The sequence below is a fragment of the Hakea prostrata genome, chromosome 5 (genome assembly GCF_041222555.1).
Source record: "Hakea prostrata isolate BN-2017 chromosome 5, UWA_Hpros_2, whole genome shotgun sequence".
Taxonomy (NCBI): domain Eukaryota; kingdom Viridiplantae; phylum Streptophyta; class Magnoliopsida; order Proteales; family Proteaceae; genus Hakea; species Hakea prostrata.
Window position 1 is genome coordinate 6314045 of NC_142604.1, and position 17095 is coordinate 6331139.

Genomic DNA, 17095 nt, shown 5'->3' on the forward strand with positions numbered 1-17095 from the left:
TTTCAAATAATCTTAAGGATCAATACCTTTCTTCATAGTTTTAGGATCAAGATTAATTAAAGACTCAAAATGTTTATTTGAGTGGCACATCATTACCCACCCCCAAGTGCCTAATGATCAAGTGTCTAGTATTTTATGAGACACTAAAATCCCAGTTACATTTGTATGCGGACATTTTAGATCACAAGTATCGAAAGCAAATAGATTCAAGGAAGGGGAAGGACAAAATGTATAAGGGCGGTGGCTCAAACCAGAGACCACTCTGTCACTGAGGGGAGTTCCTCCTCTCCATTGAAGACATTTACAGACGGAGGTTCAAACCTGAAATCGCTCAAAACCACTCGGTCATTGTGGGGAGTTCCTAAGTTTCTGTTTGATTAAAAAAAAAAATCCATAAATAAGGAGTTCTCACTTAAATAAATAACAAGGTGCATAAAACAATCACTCAGCTACTACTCAGAAGCATGAAGACTGCTTTGTTCTTCTCTTTCTCGGTACATAATCTTTCTTTTCAAATTCCTTTCACATGAACTTCTCCAATGTTATGGTCATTACAGTTCAAACCCTTGAACCGGATCAGACCAGTTGAACCAAACCATGGGATCAAGCTTGGTCCAAGATAGTTCAACTGACGAATCTCGGTCATGGCACTTCTCAGAGGAGATGCCAGCTGAGAAGTCAAGAATCATGCATCACAATGACACACAACTGTCATCATATGACTTTTAGGCAAAAATAGTGCTGGCAAAAAATTTGGCGCATCCTAGCCCAGATGTCAACATTGAATGCACTGAGTTTCATTAAATGCGCAATGAAAACCCAGAAGCTTCTCATTCGCCCAAAGCCTGCCTCGAGTACTGCGTACCATCGTTTTGTCCCCCCAACTGGAAAATGGTGCCACGTCAAGATCAACTTAACGCTAACCCCTTGATTCACCTGAATCACCAGCTGTCTTGGGAGCTATGCGTATCAACTTGCTGTGCTAGCTTTGTCAATAAACCATCTCCACCATTCATCTAAGTCATCCTCATGGAAGGGCTATGATGAATCCGTCCTCAATTTATGTATGAACCAGTCGCATATATAATCACCCTACACACAAGTATCGGTAAGCCATGTAGACTTGAATACTCCAGCCACTATTCTCCTGCATTAACTCCTGAAGAACATTCTCTTTTCATTCCCTTGAGCGTTTATTCCTCAAGGGGAGTCTCTGATTCTCCAACCTGAACTGGTTTAATCATTGGAAGGTGGCTTCCCATCCCCTGAGGCAGCCAACTCTCACTACTGTTTTGGTCTTAGGAACCAAATCCATATCAAGAGCAAACCAAGGAACTGAGAGCACATTTTCACCACACCATCCAGAAACCAATTTCAAAATTTGAAAAAACATTAGTTTGCAATTGTCATTTTTATTCTTTTTTAGCCTTCCTTGAATCTTGTTTTTATGATTATCGGGAACGTGACTGGAGAATCTGAAGCAACCGGGGGCTCTTGGCAATCAAGAATGGCTCTTGCTATGTCTCTGCACCCACTTTTTCTTCAACCGAACCAGAAATCTTGACGTTTGGCAAATTAAGTCGTTCTATTGTTATCAGGAAACGAATCAGTTCAATTTTCATGCTTGAGAAGGCTTTTTGCAAAACAGTATTGACATGTTTTGTTGTTCTCAAAATCAACAAGCAATTATGTCGAAAACGAAAAAGAATTATGCTCGACCTAAATTTCGTTTCACAGTAAAATATTAAAGATGTACGAGGAAAATATGAATTCCCTAGACATTGGGTCATTTACATGTGTTCCCAAAGACTAATTCTTATAGTTCTCTAATGAGGCTCTTGGTCTTCGCTAGAACTCGAATTGTGTTCCAAGGTCCATGCCCAATGCATGGATATCTTTTCAAGCTAGCCCATGAGCTCGGGGTCAAGCCCCCAATTCATTCGCAAATCAATTGGTCAACTGATATATGACTTGATTTGACTACCGGTTCTGGACCAAGCTCTTGTAGTTGGTAAAACTAAGAAAAACGAAGTCAAATCCCCAATTTTATTTTTTATGTTTTTGTAACAGCCAAATCCCTATAGCTTAATTATTACCTCATCCCTGTGGTTTTTGAAAATACTAATTTAACCTCAAATTTGTTTGGGAATTATTGATGTCACCTACTATTATGCTCCGCTAGTTAACGGATGTTTGGCATATTTGTATTTTCAAAAACTCCAAATAACCCTAATGTTTATTACTATTTATTCATCTCATTGGGATCCAACTCTTTCCTTCAGATCTATCATGATATACATAAACTTCAAACATAGTTTGTATCTTGTGTTTTTGTTTTCATTCCAAGGTCTTGCAACTTAATTGCAGATTCCTTGGCTAAGGTGGCCCTCTCGGTTGAGCTACCGATTGTTTGGCATAACACCAATCCTTGGCTTCTTCAGATGTGCAATGAAGAATTCAATGTTTGTACTAGCTCCAGTACTCTTCAATAAATGTTTTCTTTACCAAAAAAAAAAAATAACAAATATATAAAAGAGAGAAAAAATTGGTACTTAATATGATTTTTCTAATACCTAATTCCAATGAAGGGCAAAATGCACATAATTGTATTTGGCTCCCAAGAGGGATGGCCCGGGGGAGGACCCTTATGTTAGGAATGAGGAGAAAATAGTAATTTCATAAAAAGTAAAAGTGTATTATTAGTGAAGTTACAGTACAAAGAAGCAACAATAATTATTTTATTTTTTATTTTTTTGTATTTTAGGTATTAAAGTATAATTTAGTACATTAGATTTCAATTTTTTTTTCCGTTGTTGGATTATTTTATATATGTATTATGGCCTCTCTTTTTCACAAACGTACCTTCATACCAATTTTACAATTGTATTCTTCTCATTTTGGATTCACACTCACAAAAAACAAAAACAAATAAACAAAATAAACAAAAAATCTTAAATAAGTAAGGGAAAGTAAAAGGTAAAATTTAAGGAATTGCCATTTTTTTATTTCCTTATATTTTGAAAATGAGATCTTTTTTTTTTCTTCTTTCCTTGCTCTCTTTATTTTGATGAGTGATTAAGATTGTTTAATTATGGTAATTTTTTCCTAATTACTAAGAGTAGTAATATAATTTAATATAAAGTGTAAATAAGTAAAATTTTAAAGTTATTTTTGAACTTTTAGATAAATCAAAGACACTACATCAACACTTAACGGCAAGGGGATCAGTGATTACAAGAAAAGTCTAAGATTTGATCAGTAATTTCAAAAAGTGTAGGGAAAAAAGTAGTAATTAAGCAATATTATAGGGAGTCAATAGTATTATCCCTGTATTTTGTATCTGTTTTCAAACATTCAAAACATAAGTTTTACCAAACAGCAAAAATTGTGCCATCGTCCGAACGATTCTATTTCATTCTTTTTTTTTTTTTAATTGTTACATAAATGTTTTTTTTCCTCTTCAGCACCCAAAAATAGTTGGACACAATGAAAAGAAACGGCAAAAACTATTTCTTACCTAAAAACAAAAAGGAAAAAAGGAAAAAGGAAACGTTACATAAAACCCTAGATCTCCTTTCTGGATTGATGTCAAAGGTAACCAACCAATTGACAGCCTCACATAATTAGAGTTCAAACTCAAGCTTTGGTTTTACAGAGTATGCAAATACCAACTTCAGCATATATGGAGATGATAAGAACGAATCAACTAAATATAGCAACTCTGGGAAGAAAACAAATTTCCACCTAAAAAGTTATATATAGTACTATAGTTTCATTCTAAATAACAAGTGAATTGGAGTTAGATCCACGCTTGAACTGCACTAACACATTACACAAAGTAATAGCCAGAGTTGGAAAACATGAAGTTCTCTTTCTCCATTCCCTGCATTCTTGTTCTTCTCCTCCTTTTCTCTGAAGGTAAATTAGTCTTTCATTCATTAATTGAACCAATTGAACTGATATGATCATTGATCAATTGGATTGATATGAATTTCATTGTTTAAACATTAACTAGTTTCTGCTCATGGGTTTTAATTTTGTGCCTTGAATTTGCTGTTTTATGTCACAGGGAACATTATTGGAGAGGGCCAACAAGGTTGCTTTTCAGGTGCCATAATGCCTAGATGCACTGATCGTCGTTGCACCTTTTTCTGCACCAACGAGAATCGTGGAAGAGAAGCGAGAGGATATTGCGAGCAAAGAGGAGCCCCACAAGGCCCGGAATGTGTTTGCACTTGTCCCATTCACTGAAAACTCATGTTTGATAATGTCTCCTACTTAATAGTGCTGCCCTTAACCTAACATCTATTAAATAAACTTCATTGTTAGGTGAAAATTGATATTATGGATTCAACAAATCCTATGGCAAGGTTCAATTTTTTTGTGATCGAGCAAAATGCAATGAAGAAATCCATAATTTTGGCATAAGGGGTTGGTAATAATTTTTCAATCACTTCAACAAACAAGCTTGTATGAGTCTCTAGGAACTATACCACTCCCCCTCTCTCTCTCTCTCTCTCTCTCTCTCTCTCTCTCTCTCTCTCTCTCTCTGTTAGCCAAACAACCTTGCAAGTTTGGAGGCAACGCCAACTACGCTTTCCTTTCTTTTCGATCTCTTGTTATATTTTCCTACTTACAATGTGAATGTGTTAAAGAATGTGTTATCTACATGTATGTGAAGGTGATCGTATGTGTGATCATGAAAGCCACTTAGGTACATGTCAATGTGTGATCATGAAAGCCACTTAGGTACATGCGTGTGACATGTAATTGGCTCGCACATATATGTGTATCAAGAGGAACTGATCGCACATATATTTGATGCTAATTACAAGGTTTGAGCACTAGGTTTAATTCTCACTAAAAATGATTTCAAATTAATTAAAGATTCAAAATATTTATTTGAGGGGTACATCATTACCCACCCCCAAGCGCCTAATGATCAAGTATAAAGTATTTTATGAGACACTCAAATCCCAGTTACATTGGTATACGGGCATTTTAGATCACAAGTATCAAAAGCACATAGATTCAAGGAAGGGGAAGGATAAAACATATAAGGGCAGTAGCTCAAACCAGAAATCACTCTGTCACTGAGGGGAGTTCTTCCTCTCCATTGAAGACGTGTACAGACGGAGGTTCAAACCTGAAACCGCTCAAGACCACTCGGTCATGTGTGGAGTTCCTAAGTTTTTGTTTGATTTTTTTAAAAAAAAGCTCCATAAATCAGGAGTTCATTAGTTAAATAAATAACAAGGCACATGCATCAATCACTCACCTACTACTCAGAACTAGCTCGAGAAGCATAAAGACTGCTTTGTTCTTCTCTTTTCTTGTACAGAATCTTTCTTTCCAAATTCCTTTCAGATGTGCTTCTCCATAAACTAATTTCAAATTTTGGAAGAAAAAAAACACTAGTTTTCAGTTTGTTATAAAATAAAGAGAAAATATAGAATATAAAGAAGAAAGACAAGATGAATTCAGCACTTCTATTGATTTAATCATTACATATTTATAATGGAACTGACATCTTCTCTTATATGGTAATATCAGAGTCTACAAAGAAATACAATATTTGATTCTCACACACAATAAGATAATCTTGATATGGAAAAATATATTACCACCCAAGATAGAAGGTGCATATAATGGAAATATTGACTGCCAACATTGTGTAATGAAATGGTTGTGATCTTCACCAATATTGCATCTTGAGATAGTTGAGATCTTCAATTGGAAGTACAATCTCTTTGGGGTAATGGACATCCATAAATTAATATCATTTATAATACAATTATCATTTTTATTCTTTTTGAGCCCTCCTTAATCTTTTCATTATGATTACTAGGAACGTGACTGGAGAATCTGAAGGAAAAAGGGGCTCCTGTCAATAAAGAATGGCTCTTGCTATGTCTCTGCGCCCACTTTTACTTCAACCGAACCAGAAATCTTGACATTTGGCAAATCAAGTCGTTCTACTGTTCTCTAGAGATGAATCAATTCAATTTTCATGCTTGAAAAGGCTTTTTGCAAAACAATTTTGACATGTCATCATTCTCAAAATCAACAAGCAATTCTATTGGAAACGAAAAGGAATTAAACTCAACTTAAATTTCCTTTCACAATAAAATATTAAAAGATGTACGATGAAAAATTACTTACTCCCCCTCTCAAAAAAAAGGACAAAAAAAAAAAAAAAACTATAGCTTAATTACTAATCTAACCTTAAAGTTTGCTTGAGCTCTGCTAGTTAAGGGACGTCAAGTATAAAAATCTCAGCTGAATCCGACATTTTACATGCCTAGTGAGGAGATCTAATACCGGATTTGGATTCACTCACCTTTTGCTGGGTGACTTGTTATTGCAATTAGCTGTATTGATGGACTAGAACTTGAATGTTGTGCAGTCATTTAGCTCAACACGTATTGATGTCCTACAAGTGTCAGAGTTTTCACATCATTGTTTAGGATAAATTAAAAAAATAATCATTTTCAGGTCTTACAAAGAAATTTACCACAGTGGGAGTCGAACCCACGACCTTTTGATCCGAAGTCAAACGCGCTAATCCACTGCGCTATGCGGCCATATGCTATATTATTAGTAACACAACGTAATTCCAACACAACATGTGTAAGCTTAAATTAGGATTATTTATTTATTTATTATTTTCTGAGAAAATAACATCCATTCATGGTTAAAAACAGTTACCAAATATTGGTTAGCCAAAGGCCCTTTCAGGACTAGGTAGTGCAAGAACACATACCCTGAAGGACTAAATTCATGAACCAGTTTACAATATATTCATTAGGAAAGGGACCGGAGGACTGCATTTTATGCAATAACGCTATCAAAAGATTGGCTTAAGATTAAGACACAAGGTTTGACAAATTTGGGATTATTGGTGTCCCCTATTATTAAGCTCCGCTAGTTAAGGGACGTCTTGCATCTTGGATTTTTTTTGGGTACATTGGAGCTTATTATACATAGAGGATGGGAAATATTACATATACAGTCAATAGTAATCAAATCCTCGATCTCTTCACTAAAAGGTGTTGGTCTTGCCTTTTAATAACCCAAAAATCCTGCATTGGTTCATCTTTGCATTTTTCAAGAATTTCAAAATAACCCTAAAGTTTATTACGATTTTATTCATCTCATTGAGATTCAACTCTTTGATATCCATGACAAGAATATTTGGGTAAAAAATTATCTTTCATTAATTTTTCTATGATGATTAATTACTTTTTTTTTTTGGATATGAGGTTCATCCGGACCAGCTTACGCACACCACGATTACATCCTTACGAGAGCTTTTATATAATTAATGCCACCGAATGGGTGCGAACCCAAGACCTCCCCTAGGGAGGTTGGGCCTTTAACTACTTTATTAACCCATTATTTGCAGAAATACGCAATTTCGTCAACCATAAAGTTGGTAGTCGGTACATTGATACTGACGAAATTACGTATTTCAATGGCAGTTTATTGATTTTAGTAAAAGGTAAAATTACATTACACATCTAACCTTAACTTCTTCATTTTTCTTTTTTTTTTTTTTTTTTTTTTTTTTTTGTAAAACGGATTTTCATTGACTGATGTGACAAAGCCAAAGGAATACACATCTAACCTTAACTTTACTAACATGTTTTTTTACATGTTACAGGGAACATTGTTGGAGAAGGCCAACGAGGTTGCTTTTCATGTGCTATAATGCCTAGATGCACTAGTCGCAATTGCACCAAGTTCTGCACTCGCATGAATTTTGGCAAATATGCGAGAGGTTTTTGCGAAGACAGAGGAACCATTCAAGGCCCAGATTGCGTTTGCACCGGTTCAAGGCCACCTGCCAATACAAAAATTAATGTTTGATATGTGTCTCTTATATGAGTATTGAAATCCTGTAGCAGGGTTCAATTTTTTTTGTAATCAGAAACAAATCAACAATTTTGATATGGTATAAGGGTCATTTACATGTACATTGTACATGAAAGCGGCCGTATGTATATGTATGTGTGCATCTATTTTATTTCTATAAATATGGTTGATCTTCGTTTGAAATGACAAAAGAATGAGATACGTAGTTGGTTCCAACATATGTGGCTATCAAGAGGAATTGATCCTATAACTATAAAGAAATTAAGGTGGTGACATCAAACTCAGCGCCGGAATCGTTCCTTAGCATGGGTGACGCTCTTGAGCTCCATGGCGTGCCTAAGCCAGGACATGACATTGACAGCCAAGACTAAGTCATGACCTTGGTGAGCTGATGCCCAGGAAGTTCGAACATGTGTTCCCAAAGACTAATTCTTTTAGTTTGGTAGAACACGAATTGTGTTCCAAAGGTCCATGGCCATTCCATGGATATCTTTTCGAGCTAGTCCATAAGCTCAGGGTCAAACCCCCATTTCAAGGCCTAAATCAATTGGTCAAGTGATATCTAACTCGGTTCAACTACCGTTTTAGGACCAAGCTCTTGCAATTGATAAAACTCAGCACAACTAAGCCAAATCCTTTTTTTTTTTTTTTTTTGGTTAACAACCAAATCCCTATAGTCAAATCACTCTATTGTGCACAGCAATGCACTATTTATACCAAATAAAAGGATGAGATTAAACGCTTAATTTTAAATTTGAAAAGTCCAAAATAGCCTTTTAGTACTTTTGTTTTCTCAACCTTTTATTTGGTATATTTGTGCACTATTGTGCACAACAAATGATGTTTACTCCATAAGATTTCAGCACCCAAAAATAGTGAGACACGATGAAAAACGGCGAAAACTATTTCTTACCTAAAAACATTAAGAAAAAGGAAACGTTACATAAAACCCTTGATCTCCTTTCTAGATTGATTTCAAATGTAACCAACCAATTGACAGCCTTACATAATTAGAGTTCAAACTCAAGCTTTGGTTTCAGAGAGTATGCAAATACCAACTTCAGCATATATGGAGATGATAAGAACGAATCAACTAAATATAGCAACTCTCGGAAGAAAACAAATTTCTACCTAAAAGTTATATATAGTATAGTTTCATTATAAATAACAAGTGAATTGGAGTGAGATCCACGCTTGAACTGCACTAACACATTACACAAAGTAATAGCCAGAGCTGGAAAACATGAAGTTCTCTTTCTCCATTACTTGCGTTCTTGTTCTTCTCCTCCTTTTCTCTGAAGGTAAATTAGTCTATCATTCATTAACCGAACCAGTTGAACTGCTATGATCATTGATCAATTTGATTGATTTGAATTTCATTGTTTAAACATTAACTAGTTTCTGCTCATGGGTTTTAATTTTGTGCCTTGAATTTGTTGTTTTATGTCACAGGGAACATCATCGGAGAGGGCCAACAAGGTTGCTTTTCAGGTGCCATAATGCCTAGATGCACTGATCGTCGTTGCACCTTTTTCTGCACCAACGAGAATCGTGGAAGAGAAGCGAGAGGATATTGCGAGCAAAGAGGAGCCCCACAAGGCCCGGAGTGTGTTTGCACTTGTCCCATTCACTAAAAACTCATGTTTGATAATGTCTCCTACTTAATAGTGCTGCCCTTAACCTAACATCTATTAAATAAACTTCATTGTTAGGTGAAAATTGATATTATGGATTCAACAAATCCTATGGCAGGGTTCAATTTCTTTGTGATCGAGCAAAATGCAATGAAGAAATCCATAATTTTGGCATAAGTGGTAATGATTTTTCAATCACTTCAACAAACAAACTTGTATGAGTCTCTATGAACTACCACCTCTCTCACTCTTAGCCAAACAACCTTGCAAGTTTGGAGGCAACGCCAACTACACTTTCCTTTCTTTTCGATCTCTTGTTATATTTTCCAACTTACAATGTGAATGCATGTGTTATCTAAATGTATGTGAAGGTGATTGATCGTACGTGTGATCATGAAAGCCACTTACGTACATGCATGTGACATGTAATTGGCTCGCACATATATGTGTATCAAGAGGAACTGATCTTATAACTATGAAGAAAGGTATTGAACAAAGTTTCAAATAATCTTAGTTTTGATGCCAATTACAACGGTTTAAGCACTAGGTTTAATTCTCACTGAAAGTGGTTTCAAATTAATTAAAGATTCAAAATATTTATTTGAGTGGCACATCATTACCCACCCCCAAGTGCCTAATGATCAAGTGTCGAGTATTTTATGAGACACTAAAATCCCAGTAACATTCGTATGCGGGCATTTTAGATCACGATCGAAAGCACATAGATTCAAGGAAGGGGAAGGATAAAATGTATAAGGGCGGTGGCTCAAACCAAAGACCACTCCGTCACTGAGGGGAGTTCCTCTCCATTGAAGACATGTATAGACAGAGGTTCAAACCTGAAAGGCTGAAACTGCTCAAAACCACTCGGTCATTGTGGGGAGTTCCTAAGTTTCTGTTTGATTAAAAAAAGATCCATAAATAAGGAGTTCATCACTTTAATAAATAACAAGGCGCATGAAACAATCATTCACCTACTACTCAGAACTAGCTCAGAAGCATGAAGAGTGCTTTGTTCTTCTCTTTCTTGGTACATAATCTTTCTTTCCAAATTCCTTTCATGTGAACTTCTCCAGTGTTATGGTCATTACAGTTCAAACCCTTGAACCGGATCAGACCACTTGAACCAAACCATGGGATCAAACTTGGTCCAAGATAGTTCAATTGACGAATCTCAGTCATGGCACTTCTCAGAGGAGATGCCAGCTGAGAAGTCAAGAATCATGCATCACAATGACATGCACACAGCTGTCATCGTATGACTTTTAGGCATAAATAGTGCTGGCAGAAAATTTTGCACATCCTCGCCCAGATGTCAGCATTGAATGCACTAAGTCTCATTAAATGCGCATGGAAAGCCCAGAAGCTTCTCATTCGCCCAAAGCCTGCCTCGAGTACTGCATACCAACTATGTCCCCCCAACGGGAGAATGGTGTCACATCAAGATCAACTTAACGCTGACCCCTTGATTCACCTGAATCACCAGTTGTCTTGGGAGCTATGCGTATCAACTTGTTGTGCTAGCTCTCTCAATAAGCCATCTCCACCATTCATCTAAGTCATCCTCATCAAAGGGCTATGATGAATCCGTCCTTAGTTTAGGTATGAACGAGTCGCATATATAATCGCCTTACACACAAGTATCGGTAAGCCAAGTAGACTTGAATACTCCTACCATTATTTTCCTGCATTAGCTCCTAAAGAACATTCTCTTCTTCATTCCCTTGAGCATTTATTCCTCAAGGAGAGTCTCTAATTCTCCAACCTGAACTGATTTAATCATTGGAGGTGGCTTCCCGTCCCCTGAAGCAACCCACTCTCACTACTGTTTTGGTAAAAGGAACCAGACCCAGATCAAGAGCAAACCAAGGAGCTGAGTGCACATTTTCACCACAACATATAGAAACCAATTTCAAATTTTGAAAAAACATTAGTTTGCAATTGTCATTTTTATTCTTTTTGAGCCCTCCTAGAATCTTGTTTTTATGATTACCGGGAACGTGATTGGAGAATCTGAAGCAACAGGGGGCTCCTGGCAATCAAGAATGGCTCTTGCTATGTCTCTTCACCCACTTTTGCTTCAACCAAACCATAAATCTTGACGTTTGGCAAATTAAGTCATTCTATTGTTATCAAGAAACGAATCAATTCAATTTTCATGCTTGAGAGGGATTTTTGCAAAACAATATTGACATATTTTTGTCGTTCTCAAAATCAACAAGCAATTATGTTGGAAACGAAATGGAATTATGCTCGACCTAAATTTCGTTTCACAATAAAATATTAAAGATGTACGAGGGAAATATGAATGCCCTAGAGAATGGGTCATTTACATGTGTTCCCAAAGACTAATTCTTATAGTTCTCTGATGAGCCTCTTGGTCTTTGCTAGAACTTGAATTGTGTTCCAAGGTCCGTGCCCAATGCATGTATCTTTTCGAGCTAGCCCACGAGCTCGAAGTCAAGCCCCCAATTCATTCGCAAATCAATTGGTCAAGTGATATCTGAGTTGATTCAACTACCGGTTCAGGACCAAGCTCTTGTAGTTGGTAAAACTAAGAAAAACTCAGTAAAAACCCCAATTTTATTTTTTATTTTTTTGTAACAGCCAAATCCCTATAGCTCAATTATAACCTCATCCCTATAGTTTTTGAAAATACCAATTTAACCACAAATTTTTTTTCAAAATTATTATTATTATTATTATTTTTTGGTACTTGTGCTTTTTTAATTTTGAAAATGTAATGTCGTTCGCAAGGGTTGAACCCAAGATCTCTCCACTGAGAAGCGTGATTCTTTACCACTCAACCAACCGTGCATTGACAAAGCATGGATTTTTAATAAGGATCTGTGGTGCAATGGTAGCGCGTCTGACTCCGAAATTATTGATGTCACTTACTATTATGCTCCGCTATAGTTAACGGATGTTTGGCATCTTTGTATTTTTCAAAAACTCCAAAATAACCCTAATGTTCATTACTATTTATTCATCTCATTGGGATCCAACTCTTTGATATTCAAAATTACAAGAATATAAGAGAGAGAGAAATTTGGTACTTAATATGATTTTTCTACTACCTAATTCCAATGAAGGGCAAAATGCACATAACTGTGCTTGGCTCCCAAGAGGGATGGCCCGGGAGAGGACCCTTATGTTAGAAATGAAGGGAAAATAGTAATTTCATAAAAAGCAAAAGTGTATTATTAATGAAATTACAGTACAAAGAGGCAACAATCATTATTTTATTTTTGTAAGCGCCAACCCAGGGGAGGCTGGGTTCGCACCCGCGGCATTAATTATAATATAAAATCCCCCGAGGATGTAACGTGGACTGATGAACCTCCACCCCAAAAAAAAAAAAAAATCATTATTTTATTTTTTTATTGTTTTGTATTTTAAATATTAAAGTATAATTTAGTATATTAGATTTCAAATTTTTTTTTCCATAGTCTGTTTACTTTATATATGTATTATGGCCTCTTTTTCTCACAAACGTAACTTCATACCAATTTTACAATTGTATTCTTCTCATTTTGGATTCACACACACAAAAACAAAACAAAAAACAAAAACAAATAAGTAAAAGGTAAAATTAAGGAATACCATTTTTTATTTCTTTATATTTGAAAATTAAAACCAGGCTCCTTATTGATGAGTGATAATATGTTAAATGGAATTTCCAATACTAAGAGTAATAATATAATTTAATATAAAGTATAAATAAGAAAAATTTAAAGAGAACTAAAGAAACAAAGACACAGAGACACCGGCGGGGGCACGAACAAGAAAAGCTAAGATTTGACCAAATTCAAAAGGAGGAAAAAGAGAAACAAAGCATGGGAGGCAAAGTAATTACCTTTATTTGTACGTCAAACATCAAGCAAAGTTACCAAACGCAAAAAGGCGACGCAAAGATCTAGAAAGAACACGGTATGGAGAGGCAACGCACAAAGTTTATTTCCTATTTCTTTCTTTTTTCTTTTTAATTGTTACATAAATGTTTTTTTCCGGTAACGATTTCGCACCCAAAATAGTTGGACACAATGAAAAAACAGCAAAAACGTATTTCTTACCTAAAAACAAGAAGGAAAAAAGAAAGGAAACGTTACATAAAACCGTTGATCTCCTTTAGATTGATGTCAAAGGTAACCAACCAATTGACAGACTATACCATATATAACTTTTTAGGTAGAAATTTGTTTTCTTCTCAGACTTGCTATTTTTGGTTGATTCGGTCATATTGTCTCCATATATGCTGAAGTTGGTATTTGTTACTCTCTATGAAAACAAAGCTTGAGTTTCATTATAAATAACAAGTAAATTGAAGTCAGATTCACACTTGAACTGCGCCAACACATTACACAAAGTAATAGCCAGAGTTGGAAAACATGAAGTTCTCTTTCTCCATTCCTTGCATTCTTGTTCTTCTCCTTCTTTTCTCTGAAGGTAATTAGTCTTTCATTCATTAACTGAACCAGTTGAACTGATATGATCATTGATCAATTTGATTGATTTGAATTTCATTGTTTAAACATTAACTAGTTTCTGCTCATGGGTTTTAATTTTGTGCCTTGAATTTGTTGTTTTATGTCACAGGGAACATTATTGGAGAGGGCCAACAAGGTTGCTTTTCAGGTGCCATAATGCCTAGATGCACTGATCGTCGTTGCACCTTTTTCTGCACCAACGAGAATCGTGGAAGAGAAGCGAGAGGATATTGCGAGCAAAGAGGAGCCCCACAAGGCCCGGAATGTGTTTGCACTTGTCCCATTCACTGAAAACTCATGTTTGATAATGTCTCCTACTTAATAGTGCTGCCCTTAACCTAAAATCTATTAAATAAACTTCATTGTTAGGTGAAAATTGATATTATGGATTCAACAAATCCTATGGCAGGGTTCAATTTCTTTGTGATCGAGCAAAATGCAATGAAGAAATCCATAATTTTGGCATAAGGGTTGGTAATAATTTTTCAATCACTTCAACAAACAAGCTTGTATGAGTCTCTATGAACTACCACCTAGATCTCTTTCTCTCTCTCTCTGTGTTAGCCAAACAACCTTGCAAGTTTGGAGGCAACGCAAACTACGCTTTCCTTTATTTTCGATCTCTTGTTATGTTTTCCTACTTACAATGTGAATGTGTTAGAGAATGTGTTATCTACATGTATGTGAAGGTGATCGTATGTGTGATCATGAAAGCCACTTAGGTACATGATCAATGTGTGTCATGAAAGCCACTTAGGTACATGCGTGTGACATGTAATTGGCTCGCACATATATTTGTATCAAGAGGCTGATCGTACAAGGTTTTCAGGGGCACTATTGAGGTAATTACAAGTTAGGTTTAATTCTCACTAAAAATGATTTCAAATTAATTAAAGATTCAAAATATTTATTTGAGGGGTACATCACTACCCACCCCCAAGCGCCTAATGATCATGTATCAAGTATTTTATGAGACACTCAAATCCCAGTTACATTGGTATACGGGCATTTTAGATCACAAGTATCAAAAGCACATAGATTCAAGGAAGGGGAAGGATAAAACACTCTGTCACTGAGGGGAGTTCTTCCTCTCCATTGAAGACGTGTACAGACGGAGGTTCAAACCTGAAACTGCTCAAGACCACTCAGTCATGTGTGAAGTTCCTAAGTTTTTGTTTGATTTTTTTAAAAAAAAGCTCCATAAATCAGGAGTTCATTAGTTAAATAAATAACAAGGCACATGCATCAATCACTCACCTACTACTCAGAACTAGCTCAGAAGCATAAAGACTGCTTTGTTCTTCTCTTTTGTTGTACAGAATCTTTTTTTCCAAATTCCTTTCAGATGTGCTTCTCCAGAAACTAATTTCAAATTTTGAAAAAAAAAAACATTAGTTTTCAGTTTGTTATAAAATAAAGAGAAAATAGAGAATACAAAGAAGAAAGACAAGATGAATTCAGCACTTCTATTGAGTTAATCATTACATATTTATAATGGAACTGACATATTCTCTTATATGGTAATATCAGAGTCTACAAAGAAATACAATATTTGATTCTCACACACAATAAGATAATCTTGATATTGAACAATAGATTGCCACCTAAGATAGAAGATGCATAGAATGGAAATATTGACTGTTAACATTGTATAATGAGATGGTTGTGATCTTCACCAATATTGCATTCTAAGATAGTTGAGATCTTCAATTGGAAGTACAATCTCTTTGGGGTAATGGACATCCATAAATTAATATTATTTATAACACAGTTATCATTTTTATTCTTTTTTAGCCCTCCTTAATCTTTTCTTTATGATTACTAGGAACGTGACTGGAGAATCTGAAGCAAAAAGGGTCTCCTGTCAATCAAGAATGGCTCTTTCTATGTCTCTGCGCCCACTTTTACTTCAACCGAACCAGAAATCTTGACATTTGGCAATTCAAGTTGTTCTATTGTTCTCTAGAGATGAATCAATTCAATTTTCATGCTTGAAAAGGCTTTTTGCAAAACAATTTTGACATGTCATCATTCTCAAAATCAACAAGCAATTCTGTTGGAAACGAAAAGGAATTAAACTCGACTTAAATTTCCTTTCACAATAAAATATTAGAAGATGTACGATGAAAAATTACTTATTCCCCCTCTCCTTAAAAAAAAGGACAAAAAAGAAAAAAAACTATAGCTTAATTACTAATCTAACCTTAAAGTTTGCTTGAGCTCCGCTAGTTAAGGGACGTCTAGTATAAAAATCGCAGCTAAATCCGACATTTTTACATGCCTAATGAGGAGATCTAATATCGAATTTGGATTCACTCACCTTTTGCTGGGTGACTCGTTATTGCAATTAGCTGTATTGATGGACTTGAACTTGAATGTTGTGCAGTTAATGTGCAATATGTGCTGCCGACGGCCGAGATCTTGACCGAGATTTTGATCTCGACTATACATTTCAAAAGTGATGTAAATCAAAATGTTGTCATCATTCTCAAAATCAACAAGCAATTCTGTTGGAAACGAAAAGGAATTAAACTCGACTTAAATTTCCTTTCACAATAAAATATTAGAAGATGTACGATGAAAAATTACTTATTCCCCCTCTCCTTAAAAAAAAGGACAAAAAAAAAAAAAACTATAGCTTAATTACTAATCTAACCTTAAAGTTTGCTTGAGCTCCGCTAGTTAAGGGACGTCTAGTATAAAAATCGCAGCTAAATCCGACATTTTTACATGCCTAATGAGGAGATCTAATATCGAATTTGGATTCACTCACCTTTTGCTGGGTGACTCGTTATTGCAATTAGCTGTATTGATGGACTTGAACTTGAATGTTGTGCAGTTAATGTGCAATATGTGCTGCCGACGGTCGAGATCTTGACCGAGATTTTGATCTCGACTATACATTTCAAAAGTGATGTAAATCAAAATGGAAGTTTGAGATTGAAATCTTGATCAAGATTTTGATCTCTACCATTGTAGCACACAGTGCTACACATTTAGCTCAACCCGTATTGATGTCCTACAAGTGTCAGAGTTTTCACATCATTGTTTTAGGATTAATTAAAAAAATAATCATTTTTAAGGGTCTTATGAAGAAAT

At 35.5% G+C, this 17095-nt stretch overlaps 1 non-coding gene across 1 annotated transcript; it reads right to left on the reverse strand.

Annotated features, from left to right (window-relative positions):
- Nucleotides 1–6510: 6510 nt before the first annotated feature.
- TRNAR-UCG (transfer RNA arginine (anticodon UCG)) lies at nt 6511–6584 on the reverse strand. Its single transcript has one exon. It is a non-coding gene; the product is annotated as a tRNA-Arg (tRNA).
- Between the last annotated feature and the right edge of the window lie 10511 nt (nt 6585–17095).